The sequence below is a fragment of the Oncorhynchus clarkii genome, unplaced genomic scaffold (assembly GCF_045791955.1).
Source record: "Oncorhynchus clarkii lewisi isolate Uvic-CL-2024 unplaced genomic scaffold, UVic_Ocla_1.0 unplaced_contig_10339_pilon_pilon, whole genome shotgun sequence".
In the NCBI taxonomy this organism is placed as follows: domain Eukaryota; kingdom Metazoa; phylum Chordata; class Actinopteri; order Salmoniformes; family Salmonidae; genus Oncorhynchus; species Oncorhynchus clarkii.
In genome coordinates, this window is record NW_027261100.1 from 59,750 (window position 1) to 74,827 (window position 15,078).

Here is a 15,078-nt window from a genome sequence, read left to right on the forward strand (position 1 = left end):
TACATTTGCAATATGGACTTTTTCACTGATCATACACGAAATGCCGAAATGTTCCCTTATGTATGAAAGAATTTGCTTTTGGAGAATGCAGGCATCGATCCCACTACCTCACGCATGCTAAGCATTTGAGCTAATTCCCCAGCCGTTTGGAATTTCCGCAAGAAGCAACCTAGAGGGTCCAGTCTTGTCAGGCTATGCTGTTGGTGGACTTGTTTGTTTACGTGCCAGCACTTGCAGAGGCTCGGTGCATTTCCACAATTGAGCAAAATACCAACAGGCCGGTTAGCTCAGTTGGTTAGAGTGTGATGCTAATAACGCCAAGGTCATGGGTTCGATCCCTGTACTGGTTATGATGTACATTTTGAGTGTCAAAATTGTGAGTCACATGCATGTGAATTGTCAAGGGTGCCACAGAAATGCATTTAATGAATTGCCGAAATAGCTCAGTTGGGAGAGCGTTAGACTGAAGATCTGAAGGTCCCTGGTTCGATCCTGGGTTTCGGCATTTGTATTTGTTCTTTCTTCATGCTCTGGCTTCAAGGAAACTATCCACAGCTTTGTTTGTGGGCCTCAATGGTGTGTGCTACGCTGCTACTCTGAAAGTAAGTAATTTATTGCTTTTTCATCTGACATTTTGACATCAGTGTTACAGGAAAGTTGCTTGTCATTTTTACATGACAGTAGGTTGTCGTAAGACAAGGCTGCATGAAGTGTGAACTGGAGCTTTCTTGGATCCACAAAAAAAAACGTTTTTGGGGAATGCGGGCATCGATCCCACTACCTCACGCATGCTAAGCAAACACAATACCAATTGATCAAATTCCCCAGCTGTTTGGAATTGCCACAAGGAGCAACCTAAAGGGTCCAGTCTTGTCAGGCTATGCTGTTGGTGGACTTGTTTGTTTACGTGCCAGCACTTGCAGAGGCTCGGTGCATTTCAACAATTGAGCAAAATAGCAAATGGCCGGTTAGCTCAGTTGGTTAGAGTGTGGTGCTAATAACGCCAAGGTCATGGGTTTGATCCCCGTACTGGCTATGATGTACATTTTGAGTGTCAAAATTGTGAGTCACATGCATGTGAATTGTCAAGGGTGCCACAGAAATACATTTAATGAATTGCCGAAATAGCTCAGTTGGGAGAGCGTTAGACTGAAGATCTGAAGGTCCCTGGTTCGATCCTGGGTTTCGGCATTTGTATTTGTTCTGCTACTCTGCTACTCTGAAAGTAAGTAATTTATTGCTTTTTCATCTGACATTTTGACATCAGTGTTACAGGAAAGTTGCTTGTCATTGTTACATGACAGTAGGTTGTCGTAAGACAAGGCTGCGTGAAGTGTGAACTGGAGCTTTCTTGGATCGACAAAAAAAAATGTTTTTGGGGAATGCGGGCATCGATCCCACTACCTATAGCATGCTAAGCAAACACAATACCAATTGATCAAATTCCCCAGCTGTTTGGAATTGCCACAAGGAGCAACCAAGAGTGTCCAGTCTTGTCAGGCTATGCTGTTGGTGGACTTGTTAGTTTGTGCTCCAGCACTTGCAGAGGCTCGGTGCATCTCAACAACTGTGCTCTGTAGCCAGCGGCCGGTTAGCTCAGTTGGTTAGAGTGTGTGATACCCTGCTCTCTGAAAGTAAGTAATGTCTTTCTTTTTCATCTGACATTGTGACATCAGTGTTACATGAGAGTTTCTTGTCATTATTACATGACAGTTTCTTGTCATTGTTTACATGACAGTAGGTTGTCGTAAGACAAGGCTGCATGAAGTGTGAACTGGAGTTTTCTTGGATCCATGAAAGAATATGCTTTTGGAGAATGCAGGCATCGATCCCACTACCTCACGCATGCAAAGCATTTGAGCTAATTCCCCAGCCGTTTGGAATTTCCGCAAGAAGCAACCTAAAGGGTCCAGTCTTGTCAGACTATGCTGTTGGTGGACTTGTTTGTTTACGTGCCAGCACTTGCACACTTGCAGAGGCTCGGTGCATTTCAACAATTGAGCAAAATAGCAAATGGCCGGTTAGCTCAGTTGGTTAGAGTGTGGTGCTAATAACGCCAAGGTCATGGGTTCGATCTCCGTACTGGCTATGATATACATTTTGAGTGTCAAAATTGTGAGTCACATGCATGTGAATTGTCAAGGGTGAAAAAAACTTTGTGAATTGCCGAAATAGCTCAGTTGGGAGAGCGTTAGACTGAAGATCTAAAGGTCCCTGGTTCAATCCCGGGTTTCGGCATTTGTATTTGTTCTTTCTTGATGCTCTGGCTTCAAGGAAACTATCCACAGCTTTGTTTGTGGGCCTCAATGGTGTGTACTACGCTGCTCCTCTGAAAGTAAGTAATGTCTTTCTTTTTCATCTGACATTGTGACATCAGGGTTACATGAGAGTTTCTTGTCATTGTTACATGACAGTTTCTTGTCATTGTTTACATGACAGTAGGTTGTCGTAAGACAAGGCTGCATGAAGTGTGAACTGGAGTTTTCTTGGATCCATGTAAGGGAATACCCCCCTGAATTGGACAAAAATGAATGGCAAGATATTGGCATTGGACAAACCATATACACGATGTCCAATACCACCCAAAGCGGCGTTGATTCGTGCAAAGTATATGGCAAATGCCATATGGCAATTGCCAATTGTAACACCTCAAAAATCCAACAGGGGGCGAGTGCGCTCCACCGGGGTTTTTCATGTTGGAAATGCAACCCAAGTCAACATCCAAAAGCAAAATTTTGAAAAAATGATTTTTTTTCCCAAAACTTATCACCCCTTAAAAAAGTGCTTTCTGGGCCGTTTTTCGAAATTCTTTCGCTTTTTTTGTCAATTACACATGTTTAAGAACTGTATGAATATACTTTTGTCCAATTTTGATATCACATTTTTTTTTTTTAATTACATGCGCATATGTTTTCTCCATTTGCAATATGATTTCATAGGAAGTCAAAAGTCAAAAGTCAAAAATGTCAAAATTTGGTAAAAAACTTCACACATCCTTAAAAAAGTGCTTTCTGGACCGTTTTTCAAAATTCTTTCAATTTTTATGTCAATTACACATGTATAAGAACTTTATCAACATACTTTAGTCATACTTTATTATCATTTTTTTTTTTTTTTTTACTTGTGCATAAGGCATATGTTTTCTCCATTTGGAATATGATTTCATAGGAAGTCAAAAGTCAAAAGTCAAAAATGTCAAAATTTGGTAAAAAACTTCACACATCCTTAAAAAAGTGCTTTCTGGACCGTTTTTCAAAATTCTTTCGAAATTTGTGTCAATTACACACGTATAAGAACTGTATCAACATACTTTATTCGTATTTTATTATCATAATTTATTTTATTTTTTTTACTTGTGCATAAGGCATATGTTTTGTCCATTTGCAATATGATTTAATAGGATGTCAAAAGTCGAAAATGTGATTTTTTTTTTAAACTTTAAAAACTAAAAAAAGTGCTTTCTGGACCGTTTTTCGAAATTGTTTCGATTTTAAGACAATTAATCATGTGTAAGAAGTGTATGAATATACTTTTGTAAAATGTTTTATCATAATTTTATTTTTTTTACTTGTGCATAAGGAAGATGATTTGTCCATTTGCAATATGATTTCACAGGAAGTCAAAAGTCAAAGTCAAAAGTCAATTTTTTTGGGGGCCAAAATTGACTGAACTGATGAACTCGGGACGGCCGGGCAGTGATAGTTGTTCATTTCCATCACTCGTTGTGTTGATTTCATCATGTCCATTTGGTGATGTTTTTTCACTATAGAATCATATTGCAAATGCGCGTGCAACTGGTAACCGGAAAAAAAAAATGATGATTTCATTATGTCCATTTGTTTATGATTCCATTTGTTTATTTTCAAAGTCACTGTGCATTTGCAATATGTTTTAATGGGCAGGTACCATCACGAATTTGTCATGCTCAAAATTCAAACTATACTTTGCTCAAACTATACCTTTGTCAACTTGTATTATCATAATTTTTTTTTGTTTTACTTGTGCATAAGGCATATGTTTTGTCCATTTGCAATATGATATCATAGGAAGTCAAAAGTCAAAGTCAAAAGTAACGATTTTCCTCCGTGCAACTGGTGATCTGAAATGTGCAACTGGTGATCTGAAATGTGCAACTGGTAACCCCCCAAAAAAAATTTGATTCTATGTTTCCTTACTTTTTCAAAGTCACTGTGCATTTGCAATATGTTTTAATGGGCAGGTACCATCACGAATTTGTCATGCTATAAAAATCCTGCAGGAATGTGAAATTGACTGGCCGGATGAACTCGGGATGGCTTTGCAGTGATTCTGGGTCATCTCAATCGCTCGTTTGGGTTGATTTCAGAATGTCGCTTTTGGTGATGTTTTTTCACTATAGAATCATATTGCAAATGCACGTGCAACTGGTCACCCAAAAATAAAAAAAAATTGTTTATGTTTCCTTACTTTTTCAAAGTCACTGTGCATTTGCAATATGTTTTAATGGGCAGGTATCATCACGAATTGGTCATGCTATAAAAATCCTGCAGGAATGTGAAATTGACTGGACCGATGAACTCGGGATGGCTTTGCAGTGATTCTGGTTCATCTCAATCGCTCGTTAGGGTTGATTTCAGAATGTCGCTTTTGGTGATGGTACCTCACTGTTTAAACATATTGCAAATGTACAAGAGTCAAGTGGACAAGAGTCCATCAGTCAATTAGATATCATTCTGACACCAAACTGATACAAACTGACACCAAACCCACTTTTTCCAACTCGTTTAGTAGCCAACTATTACATACTTCAGAGCTGGCCCAAAATTCACAACGCCTTCGGTTCAAACCATAAAAAAACCATAAAACACGTAGTTACGTTCTAGCTGCGGGTCCATTTCTTATGTTATGTGTTAGCCTAGCTGAGGCGACCCCGAATCCCAAGTTTCGGCTCGATAGGTCATTTGGTGTCCGAGAAAAACCCTAATTGGTGCTGAAAATCCACTTTTTTCCATGCCTTGCTACAGGGTCCTTGAACGAGCTATCGGACAGAAACGTTGGGGTCCGTCTCTATGGGCCGAGCCGGTTTCAATGCACCTAGCCTTGCATCTCTGAGACTTTTCTAAACGTCGTCATTTTCGTAATGGTCAAAATGAATTGAAGGTATTGCAAATGTACGAGGCTGTTTCTCGGTCCGAGAACCGTCTAGAGCCACGTAACTCACCACGTACCATCGACCGGAGGTCTAGAACAGGTTTCTAAAGTTTCGGAACTCTAGGTCTGACGGTTCTTTTTTAGCTCCAACAAAGCTAACTATTGCAGCCACTGTCTGTCTCTACGCACCCCAATACGTCCCTCCATCCAAGTTGTGTTTTAGTGTGATTTTTTTTTCCTTTGATTTCTTGGGGGAAAAATGACTGATTTACAGTTCATGGGGGTTGCCTAATCACATATATGAAGTTTTGGACAGATCTGACTTTTTTAACCCTTCGAAACAGCCCCTGAGACACCAATTATGGCACTTCCGGTTGACACAGGAAGCTATAAATCAACACATATCCTCATTGGGGTATGCTGTTACAGAATTCTGAGTTTTAAGTCCTTACGTTAAGAATTGACTGATTTACACAGGGTTGAATGCACTATGTCTATCAAACTGCAGACAGGGTATGGGTAAACACTTTTAGGGTGATTTTAACCACTTCCGGTTGGTCCAGGAAGCTTAGAATCAACACAGGTAGACCTCATAGTGGCCTGATGGACTGGTACCGAAGACAGGTTCATACGGCATTCATAACCCATATAGACTTCAGGTTGAAATTAGGGGTGCAGGCAATGTATTCCTATGGGGAGAGATGACACTGTAATCTGTGAGATCAAAAAACACTGTTTTACTGTTAAGGGTTAATGCCACACGGTCAAGGTTAGGCTTGCACGGATCGAGAGGACCTTAGGAACATTCCTGTGGTGGAATTTGTCTTCTCACCCTAACGGTTCTCTCACTCTCACCCAAAATCAAATGACATTGTGGGGCAGGCTACATTTTGGGCCTACTTTCTAATGGTCGCTGCGCCTAGACCGAGCGAGCTACGGTCAAGAGGGATATCTCGTTGAACTCGGCACGGCCTAGGGATTATGGTAATGCCATTTCCTGCTCTCTGTGTCTTTAAGCACCGCACTTTATCACTCCATCCTTCCTGTGTGTGTGTGAGGGAGGTTTTCTTTGACATCTGTTGGGAGAAATGACTGATTTACAGTTCAGAAGGGTTACCTAGTCACACATATGACATTTTGGAGAGATCAGACTTTTTTAACCCCTCGAAACAGCCCCTGAGACACCAATTATGGCACTTCCGGTTGGCACAGGAAGCTATAAGTCACCACATATCCTCATTGGGGTATGCTTTTACATAATCCTGAGTTTTAAGTCTTTACGTTAAGAACTGAGTTATTTACGGAGGGTTTAGTATGTGTGTGTTATTTCAGAAAATCATAGAAAATCACAGAAATCTCGCAGAGCTCCGCAGCACACTTTAAAAAGATTCGTATGAACACCCTGCAACTGGATCTGTAACCGTTGAAAAAAAAAAAGCCTATTTGTGACCATCAACAAGTTGTCATTGTTCCGTTTCTCTTAAATGACGATAGATAAATGGCTGGTTCTTTTTTTATTGACACCGGAGGCTCCTTGACTTTGACCTGAAGTGGAAAAATAATTTCTCTACTTCCATTTTGGACCTTTAATCCCAGAAAAACGGCCATAACTCAAAAACCGTTGAGGCCTAGACGCCATCTTGTTCGGGGCCAACTGCCCATTATGCCAAACCTACGCTCACCAAGTTTCGGCTTCGAAATATTTTCCGTTTTCGAGATAAGGCCCCGTCGTGATTCGTGATGTTTTGCCAAATTGCCATATGATTCCGTATGCCCTCTTGTGGGAATTTCCGGGATAGCGGAAAAATGGTCCAAAACTTGTTTATTTTATAAAACGGAAACCGAATGTCCGACAAAGTTCATTTGATGACTTCCCGGTAGGTCTGGCCCTACCGCACGGGCCGACGCCGACCGCAAATTTTACAAATGTTTTCGGACGTCTAGTAAGGGACCGTACATTTGCAATATGGACTTTTTCACTGATCATACACGAAATGCCGAAATGTTCCCTTATGTATGAAAGAATTTGCTTTTGGAGAATGCAGGCATCGATCCCACTACCTCACGCATGCTAAGCATTTGAGCTAATTCCCCAGCCGTTTGGAATTTCCGCAAGAAGCAACCTAGAGGGTCCAGTCTTGTCAGGCTATGCTGTTGGTGGACTTGTTTGTTTACGTGCCAGCACTTGCAGAGGCTCCGTGCATTTCCACAATTGAGCAAAATACCAACAGGCCGGTTAGCTCAGTTGGTTAGAGTGTGATGCTAATAACGCCAAGGTCATGGGTTCGATCCCTGTACTGGTTATGATGTACATTTTGAGTGTCAAAATTGTGAGTCACATGCATGTGAATTGTCAAGGGTGCCACAGAAATAAACTTAGTGAATTGCCGAAATAGCTCAGTTGGGAGAGCGTTAGACTGAAGATCTAAAGGTCCCTGGTTCGATCCCGGGTTTCGGCATTTGTATTTGTTCTTTCTTCATGCTCTGGCTTCAAGGAAACTATCCACAGCTTTGTTTGTGGGCCTCAATGGTGTGTACTACGCTGCTCCTCTGAAAGTAAGTAATTTCTTGCTTTTTCATCTGACATTTTGACATCAGTGTTACAGGAAAGTTGCTTGTCATTGTTACATGACAGTAGGTTGTCGTAAGACAAGGCTGCATGAAGTGTGAACTGGAGCTTTCTTGGATCCACAAAAAAAAATGTTTTTGGGGAATGCGGGCATCGATCCCACTACCTATAGCATGCTAAGCAAACACAATACAAATTGATCAAATTCCCCAGCTGTTTGGAATTGCCACAAGGAGCAACCAAGAGTGTCCAGTCTTGTCAGGCTATGCTGTTGGTGGACTTGTTAGTTTGTGCTCCAGCACTTGCAGAGGCTCGGTGCATCTCAACAACTGTGCTCTGTAGCCAGCGGCCGGTTAGCTCAGTTGGTTAGAGTGTGTGATACGCTGCTCTCTGAAAGTAAGTAATGTCTTTCTTTTTCATCTGACATTGTGACATCAGGGTTACATGAGAGTTTCTTGTCATTTTTACATGACAGTTTCTTGTCATTGTTTACATGACAGTAGGTTGTCGTAAGACAAGGCTGCATGAAGTGTGAACTGGAGTTTTCTTGGATCCATGAAAGAATATGCTTTTGGAGAATGCAGGAATCGATCCCACTACCTCACGCATGCAAAGCATTTGAGCTAATTCCCCAGCCGTTTGGAATTTCCGCAAGAAGCAACCTAGAGGGTCCAGTCTTGTCAGGCTATGCTGTTGGTGGACTTGTTTGTTTACATGCCAGCACTTGCAGAGGCTAGGTGCATTTCCACAATTTAGCAAAATACCAAAAGGAGGGTTAGCTCAGTTGGTTAGAGTGTGATGCTGATAATGCCGAGGTCATGGGTTTGATCCCTGTACTGGTTATGATGTACATTTTGAGTGTCAAAATTGTGAGTCACATGCATGTGAATTGTCAAGGGTGCCACAGAAATACATTTAGTGGATTGCCGAAATAGCTCAGTTGGGAGAGCGTTAGACTGAAGATCTTAAGGTCCCTGGTTCGATCCCGGGTTTCGGCATTCGTATTTGTTCTTTCTTCATGCTCTGGCTTCAAGGAAACTATCCACAGCTTTGTTTGTGGGCCTCAATGGTGTGTGCTACGCTGCTCCTCTGAAAGTAAGTAATTTCTTGCTTTTTCATCTGACATTTTGACATCAGTGTTACAGGAAAGTTGCTTGTCATTGTTACATGACAGTAGGTTGTCAAAAGACTGCATGAAGTGTGAACTGGAGTTTTCTTGGATCCATGAAAGAATTTGCTTTTGGAGAATGCAGGCATCGATCCCACTACCTCACGCATGCTAAGCATTTGAGCTAATTCCCCAGCCGTTTGGAATTTCCGCAAGAAGCAACCTAGAGGGTCCAGTCTTGTCAGGCTATGCTGTTGGTGGACTTGTTTGTTTACATGCCAGCACTTGCAGAGGCTTGGTGCATTTCCACAATTGAGCAAAATACCAAATGGCGGGTTAGCTCAGTTGGTTAGAGTGTGATGCTAATAACGCCAAGGTCATGGGTTCGATCCCTGTACTGGTTATGATGTACATTTTGAGTGTCAAAATTGTGAGTCACATGCATGTGAATTGTCAAGGGTGCCACAGAATTTTGTTTACCTCTGAATCAGAAGACTGACTATACCGGCACACTTTACAGTGACAAAACAAGGGTTAAAGATCTAAATTCACCTTTAGTGAATTGCCGAAATAGCTCAGTTGGGAGAGCGTTCATCTGACATTTTGACATCAGTGTTACAGGAAAGTTGCTTGTCATTGTTACATGACAGTAGGTTGTCGTAAGACAAGGCTGCATGAAGTGTGAACTGGAGCTTTCTTGGATCCACAAAAAAAAATGTTTTTGGGGAATGCGGGCATCGATCCCACTACCTATATCATGCTAAGCAAACACAATACCAATTGATCAAATTCCCCAGCTGTTTGGAATTGCCACAAGGAGCAACCAAGAGTGTCCAGTCTTGTCAGGCTATGCTGTTGGTGGACTTGTTAGTTTGTGCTCCAGCACTTGCAGAGGCACGGTGCATCTCAACAACTGTGCTCTGTAGCCAGCGGCCGGTTAGCTCAGTTGGTTAGAGTGTGTGATACGCTGCTCTCTGAAAGTAAGTAATGTCTTTCTTTTTCATCTGACATTGTGACATCAGTGTTACATGAGAGTTTCTTGGCATTGTTACATGACAGTTTCTTGTCATTGTTTACATGACAGTAGGTTGTCGTAAGACAAGGCTGCATGAAGTGTGAACTGGAGTTTTCTTGGATCCTTGAAAGAATTTGCTTTTGGAGAATGCAGGCATCGATCCCACTACCTCACGCATGCAAAGCATTTGAGCTAATTCCCCAGCCGTTTGGAATTTCCGCAAGAAGCAACCTAGAGGGTCCAGTCTTGTCAGGCTATGCTGTTGGTGGACTTGTTTGTTTACGTGCCAGCACTTGCAGAGGCTCGGTGCATTTCAACAATTGAGCAAGATAGCAAATGGCCGGTTAGCTCAGTTGGTTAGAGTGTGGTGCTAATAACGCCAAGGTCATGGGTTCGATCCCAGTACTGGTTATGATGTACATTTTGACTGTCAAAATTGTGAGTCACATGCATGTGAATTGTCAAGGGTGCCACAGAAATAAAATTAGTGAGTTGCCGAAATAGCTCAGTTGGGAGAGCGTTAGACTGAAGATCTAAAGGTTCCTGGTTCGATCCTGGGTTTCGGGATTTGTTCTTTCTTCATGCTCTGGCTTCAAGGAAACTATCCACTGCTTTGTTTGTGGGCCTCAATGGTGTGTGCTACGCTGCTCCTCTGAAAGTAAGTAATGTCTTTCTTTTTCATCTGACATTGTGACATCTTGTCATTTTTACATGACAGTTTCTTGTCATTGTTTACATGACAGTAGGTTGTCGTAAGACAAGGCTGCATGAAGTGTGAACTGGAGTTTTCTTGGATCCATGAAAGAATATGCTTTTGGAGAATGCAGGAATCGATCCCACTACCTCACGCATGCAAAGCATTTGAGCTAATTCCCCAGCCGTTTGGAATTTCCGCAAGAAGCAACCTAGAGGGTCCAGTCTTGTCAGGCTATGCTGTTGGTGGACTTGTTTGTTTACATGCCAGCACTTGCAGAGGCTAGGTGCATTTCCACAATTTAGCAAAATACCAAAAGGAGGGTTAGCTCAGTTGGTTAGAGTGTGATGCTGATAATGCCAAGGTCATGGGTTCGATCCCTGTACTGGTTATGATGTACATTTTGAGTGTCAAAATTGTGAGTCACATGCATGTGAATTGTCAAGGGTGCCACAGAAATACATTTAGTGGATTGCCGAAATAGCTCAGTTGGGAGAGCGTTAGACTGAAGATCTAAAGGTCCCTGGTTCGATCCCGGGTTTCGGCATTCGTATTTGTTCTTTCTTCATGCTCTGGCTTCAAGGAAACTATCCACAGCTTTGTTTGTGGTCCTCAATGGTGTGTGCTACGCTGCTCCTCTGAAAGTAAGTAATTTCTTGCTTTTTCATCTGACATTTTGACATCAGTGTTACAGGAAAGTTGCTTGTCATTGTTACATGACAGTAGGTTGTCGTAAGACTGCATGAAGTGTGAACTGGAGTTTTCTTGGATCCATGAAAGAATTTGCTTTTGGAGAATGCAGGCATCGATCCCACTACCTCACGCATGCTAAGCATTTGAGCTAATTCCCCAGCCGTTTGGAATTTCCGCAAGAAGCAACCTAGAGGGTCCAGTCTTGTCAGGCTATGCTGTTGGTGGACTTGTTTGTTTACATGCCAGCACATGCAGAGGCTTGGTGCATTTCCCCAATTGAGCAAAATACCAAATGGTGGGTTAGCTCAGTTGGTTAGAGTGTGATGCTAATAACGCCAAGGTCATGGGTTCGATCCCTGTACTGGTTATGATGTACATTTTGAGTGTCAAAATTGTGAGTCACATGCATGTGAATTGTCAAGGGTGCCACAGAATTTTGTTTACCTCTGAATCAGAAGACTGACTATACCGGCACACTTTACAGTGACAAAACAAGGGTTATACCTTTAGTGAATTGCCGAAATAGCTCAGTTGGGACAGCGTTCATCTGACATTTTGACATCAGTGTTACAGGAAAGTTGCTTGTCATTGTTACATGACAGTAGGTTGTCGTAAGACAAGGCTGCATGAAGTGTGAACTGGAGCTTTCTTGGATCCACAAAAAAAAATGTTTTTGGGGAATGCGGGCATCGATCCCACTACCTATAGCATGCTAAGCAAACACAATACCAATTGATCAAATTCCCCAGCTGTTTGGAATTGCCACAAGGAGCAACCAAGAGTGTCCAGTCTTGTCAGGCTATGCTGTTGGTGGACTTGTTAGTTTGTGCTCCAGCACTTGCAGAGGCTCGGTGCATCTCAACAACTGTGCTCTGTAGCCAGCGGCCGGTTAGCTCAGTTGGTTAGAGTGTGTGATACGCTGCTCTCTGAAAGTAAGTAATGTCTTTCTTTTTCATCTGACATTGTGACATCAGTGTTACATGAGAGTTTCTTGGCATTGTTACATGACAGTTTCTTGTCATTGTTTACATGACAGTAGGTTGTCGTAAGACAAGGCTGCATGAAGTGTGAACTGGAGTTTTCTTGGATCCTTGAAAGAATTTGCTTTTGGAGAATGCAGGCATCGATCCCACTACCTCACGCATGCAAAGCATTTGAGCTAATTCCCCAGCCGTTTGGAATTTCTGCAAGAAGCAACCTAGAGGGTCCAATCTTGTCAGGCTATGCTGTTGGTGGACTTGTTTGTTTACGTGCCAGCACTTGCAGAGGCTCGGTGCATTTCAACAATTGAGCAAGATAGCAAATGGCCGGTTAGCTCAGTTGGTTAGAGTGTGGTGTTAATAACGCCAAGGTCATGGGTTCGATCCCAGTACTGGTTATGATGTACATTTTGAGTGTCAAAATTGTGAGTCACATGCATGTGAATTGTCAAGGGTGCCACAGAAATAAAATTAGTGAGTTGCCGAAATAGCTCAGTTGGGAGAGCGTTAGACTGAAGATCTAAAGGTCTCTGGTTCGATCCTGGGTTTCGGGATTTGTTCTTTCTTCATGCTCTGGCTTCAAGGAAACTATCCACTGCTTTGTTTGTGGGCCTCAATGGTGTGTGCTACGCTGCTCCTCTGAAAGTAAGTAATTTCTTGCTTTTTCATCTGACATTTTGACATCAGTGTTACAGGAAAGTTGCTTGTCATTGTTACATGACAGTAGGTTGTCGTAAGACGAGGCTGCATGAAGTGTGAACTGGAGCTTTCTTGGATCCACAAAAAAAATTGTTTTTGGGGAATGCGTGCATCGATCCCACTACTTACAGCATGCTAAGCAAACACAATACCAATTGATCAAATTCCCCAGCTGTTTGGAATTGCCACAAGGAGCAACCAAGAGTGTCCAGTCTTGTCAGGCTATGCTGTTGGTGAACTTGTTAGTTTGTGCTCCAGCACTTGCAGAGGCTCGTTGCATCTCAACAACTGTGCTCTGTAGCCAGCGGCCGGTTAGCTCAGTTGGTTAGAGTGTGTGATACGCTGCTCTCTGAAAGTAAGTAATGTCTTTCTTTTTCATCTGACAATGTGACATCAGTGTTACGTGAGAGTTTCTTGTCATTGTTTCATGACAGTTTCTTGTCATTGTTTACATGACAGTAGGTTGTCGTAAGACAAGGCTGCATGAAGTGTGAACTAGAGTTTTCTTGGATCCATGAAAGAATTTGCTTTTGGAGAATGCAGGCATCGATCCCACTACCTCACGCATGCTAAGCATTTGAGCTAATTCCCCAGCCGTTTGGAATTTCCGCAAGAAGCAACCTAAAGGGTCCAGTCTTGTCAGGCTATGCTCTTGGTGGACTTGTTTGTTTACGTGCCAGCACTTGCAGAGGCTCGGTGCATTTCCACAATTGAGCAAAATACCAAATGGCTGGTTAGCTCAGTAGGTTAGAGTGTGATGCTAATAATGCCAAGGTCATGGGTTCGATCCCTGTACTGGTTATGATGTACATTTTGAGTGTCAAAATTGTGAGTCACATGCATGTGAATTGTCAAGGGTGAAAAAAAATGTGTGAATTGCCGAAATAGCTCAGTTGGGAGAGCGTTAGACTGAAGATCTAAAGGTCCCTGGTTCGATCCCGGGTTTCGGCATTTGTATTTGTTCTTTCTTCATGCTCTGGCTTCAAGGAAACTATCCACAGCTTTGTTTGTGGGCCTCAATGGTGTGTGCTACGCTGCTCCTCTGAAAGTAAGTAATTTCTTGCTTTTTCATCTGACATTTTGACATCAGTGTTACAGGAAAGTTGCTTGTCATTGTTACATGACAGTAGGTTGTCGTAAGACAAGGCTGCATGAAGTGTGAACTGGAGCTTTCTTGGATCCACAAAAAAAATAGTTTTTGGGGAATGCGGGCATCGATCCCACTACCTACAGCATGCTAAGCAAACACAATACCAATTGATCAAATTCCCCAGCTGTTTGGGATTGCCACAAGGAGCAACCAAGAGTGTCCAGTCTTGTCAGGCTATGCTGTTGGTGGACTTGTTAGTTTGTGCTCCAGCACTTGCAGAGGCTCGGTGCATCTCAACAACTGTGCTCTGTATCCAGCGGCCGGTTAGCTCAGTTGGTTAGAGTGTGTGATACGCTGCTCTCTGAAAGTAAGTAATGTCTTTCTTTTTCATCTGACATTGTGACATCAGGGTTACATGAGAGTTTCTTGTCATTTTTACATGACAGTTTCTTGTCATTGTTTACATGACAGTAGGTTGTCGTAAGACAAGGCTGCATGAAGTGTGAACTGGAGTTTTCTTGGATCCATGTAAGGGAATACCCCCCTGAATTGGACAAAAATGAATGGCAAGATATTGGCATTGGACAAACCATATACACGATGTCCAATACCACCCAAAGCGGCGTTGATTCGTGCAAAGTATATGGCAAATGCCATATGGCAATTGCCAATTGTAACACCTCAAAAATCCAACAGGGGGCGAGTGCGCTCCACCGGGGTTTTTCATGTTGGAAATGCAACCCAAGTCAACATCCAAAAGCAAAATTTTGAAAAAATGATTTTTTTTCCCAAAACTTATCACCCCTTAAAAAAGTGCTTTCTGGGCCGTTTTTCGAAATTCTTTCGCTTTTTTTGTCAATTACACATGTTTAAGAACTGTATGAATATACTTTTGTCCAATTTTGATATCACATTTTTTTTTTAAATTACATGCGCATAAGGCATATGTTTTGTCCATTTGCAATATGATTTCATAGGAAGTCAAAAGTCAAAAATGTCAAAATTTGGTAAAAAAACTTCACACATCCTTAAAAAAGTGCTTTCTGGACCGTTTTTCAAAATTCTTTCAATTTTTATGTCAATTACACATGTATAAGAAC

At 42.0% G+C, this 15,078-nt stretch overlaps 9 non-coding genes across 9 annotated transcripts; all 9 read left to right on the forward strand.

The window, feature by feature from the left end:
- The first annotated feature begins 432 nt into the window (after positions 1-432).
- On the forward strand, positions 433-505 carry trnaf-gaa (transfer RNA phenylalanine (anticodon GAA)). Its single transcript has one exon. It is a non-coding gene; the product is annotated as a tRNA-Phe (tRNA).
- A 457-nt stretch (positions 506-962) lies between these two features.
- Positions 963-1,036, forward strand: trnai-aau (transfer RNA isoleucine (anticodon AAU)). Its single transcript has one exon. It is a non-coding gene; the product is annotated as a tRNA-Ile (tRNA).
- An 82-nt stretch (positions 1,037-1,118) lies between these two features.
- Positions 1,119-1,191, forward strand: trnaf-gaa (transfer RNA phenylalanine (anticodon GAA)). Its single transcript has one exon. It is a non-coding gene; the product is annotated as a tRNA-Phe (tRNA).
- An 824-nt stretch (positions 1,192-2,015) lies between these two features.
- Positions 2,016-2,089, forward strand: trnai-aau (transfer RNA isoleucine (anticodon AAU)). Its single transcript has one exon. It is a non-coding gene; the product is annotated as a tRNA-Ile (tRNA).
- A 76-nt stretch (positions 2,090-2,165) lies between these two features.
- On the forward strand, positions 2,166-2,238 carry trnaf-gaa (transfer RNA phenylalanine (anticodon GAA)). The gene has a single exon. It is a non-coding gene; the product is annotated as a tRNA-Phe (tRNA).
- A 5,278-nt stretch (positions 2,239-7,516) lies between these two features.
- trnaf-gaa (transfer RNA phenylalanine (anticodon GAA)) lies at positions 7,517-7,589 on the forward strand. The gene has a single exon. It is a non-coding gene; the product is annotated as a tRNA-Phe (tRNA).
- A 1,035-nt stretch (positions 7,590-8,624) lies between these two features.
- Positions 8,625-8,697, forward strand: trnaf-gaa (transfer RNA phenylalanine (anticodon GAA)). Its single transcript has one exon. It is a non-coding gene; the product is annotated as a tRNA-Phe (tRNA).
- Positions 8,698-10,990: 2,293 nt separating this feature from the next.
- On the forward strand, positions 10,991-11,063 carry trnaf-gaa (transfer RNA phenylalanine (anticodon GAA)). Its single transcript has one exon. It is a non-coding gene; the product is annotated as a tRNA-Phe (tRNA).
- A 2,703-nt stretch (positions 11,064-13,766) lies between these two features.
- trnaf-gaa (transfer RNA phenylalanine (anticodon GAA)) lies at positions 13,767-13,839 on the forward strand. The gene has a single exon. It is a non-coding gene; the product is annotated as a tRNA-Phe (tRNA).
- The last annotated feature ends 1,239 nt before the right edge of the window (positions 13,840-15,078 follow it).